Consider the following 1,297-nt stretch of genomic DNA (forward strand, 5'->3'; position numbering starts at 1 on the left):
CATAGTTTCTCTGTATAGCCCTGGCTGTCCTGGAACTCACTTTGTAAAACAGGCTGGACTTGAACTCAAAGATCCTTATGCCTCTGCTCCTGAGTACATGTAACACCATTCCTAGCCCATACATTCTTTTTTTTCTACTTTAGTTTTATCTGTTTTAAGCTTCACTAATTCATCATTTCAAAAGATTCTAGGAGAAAAAGTAAAAGAAGCACATTGTAAGGTGAAGTACTCTGCTTCTAAACATCAAAACTTTCCAAAGTCAAGTTTTCCCCCCAAGCAAGTAACTGGGCCAGGACATGACTGTGTCAAGTCTCTGGAGTTAGTGGTCTGTCTTCTTTGTCCCTCTCAGAATTCTTAGGATAATTCAAGAACATCTATGGTTAGAATGATAGGGAGTCAGTGGTGGTCAAATATCAAATGTCAAAAGTTCGGGATGTGGAGGTCAATGTTTTTATCCCTAGGAGTCAGACTTAGAGACTGAAACAGCCACAAATGATTTCAAAAAGAAGAAGGTTCCAAGCTCAGGGTCTGAACAGCATGCTACAGGCATTTCAAGGTGAGGGCAGCTAAATTCTGTGATGTGTTGCATGATTCTAGGTGTGGAAGACAGGAAGGATTCTGAATGTGGGTAGAAGGAATTAGGAGAGCAGGTGGTGTGTGTCCCTGTGATGTCATTATATACGATGGGAAATTATCATTCATCCCATCCTATATCACCGTTTCCTAACCTTCCCCTAGTCTGGAGAAAAGATTGACTTTAATGCTTTAATTCTATCACTGCATTTACTGCTGTGAACTTTCATTATTTCAGGGCTCATGGATGCCCAGTGATAATGGGGTAAGGAGAAACCACAGCACCATGAGCCCCTTTCCTCTCATTGTCTTCCAGAGTCTATCTCTCTGTTAAGTCTCATGTTTCATGTTGCTTCTCCCTCTATGCCCAGCAATTTGCCTCTTCTTGACTTTAAACAAGGCTTCTCCATGTTTCTTCTCTCGCTCTCATTTGGCTTCTGTTCCTTAAAGTTACAAATAAGACTATGTTCTGTCTTTCATGTGACTCTTAACTAATGTGTCTCATTTTTCTACAGTTTCTGTGACTACATCAAAAGAAGAAGGTAAGCACTGTCATTGACACAGAGAAAAGACAAACACAACATATAAAGTTTTACAGAAGGAATTTGCAAAATTTTGAGACCGATCATCTTGGTGTCCTGAGAGATGCAACTATCCTCTCAGAAAACATTACTAAGAAGTAAACGTGTCTAAAAATGGTGCCCAGCTCGTGGGATTAAAATGA

This window comes from Micromys minutus (genome assembly GCF_963924665.1).
Source record: "Micromys minutus genome assembly, chromosome: 2".
In the NCBI taxonomy this organism is placed as follows: Eukaryota; Metazoa; Chordata; class Mammalia; order Rodentia; family Muridae; genus Micromys; species Micromys minutus.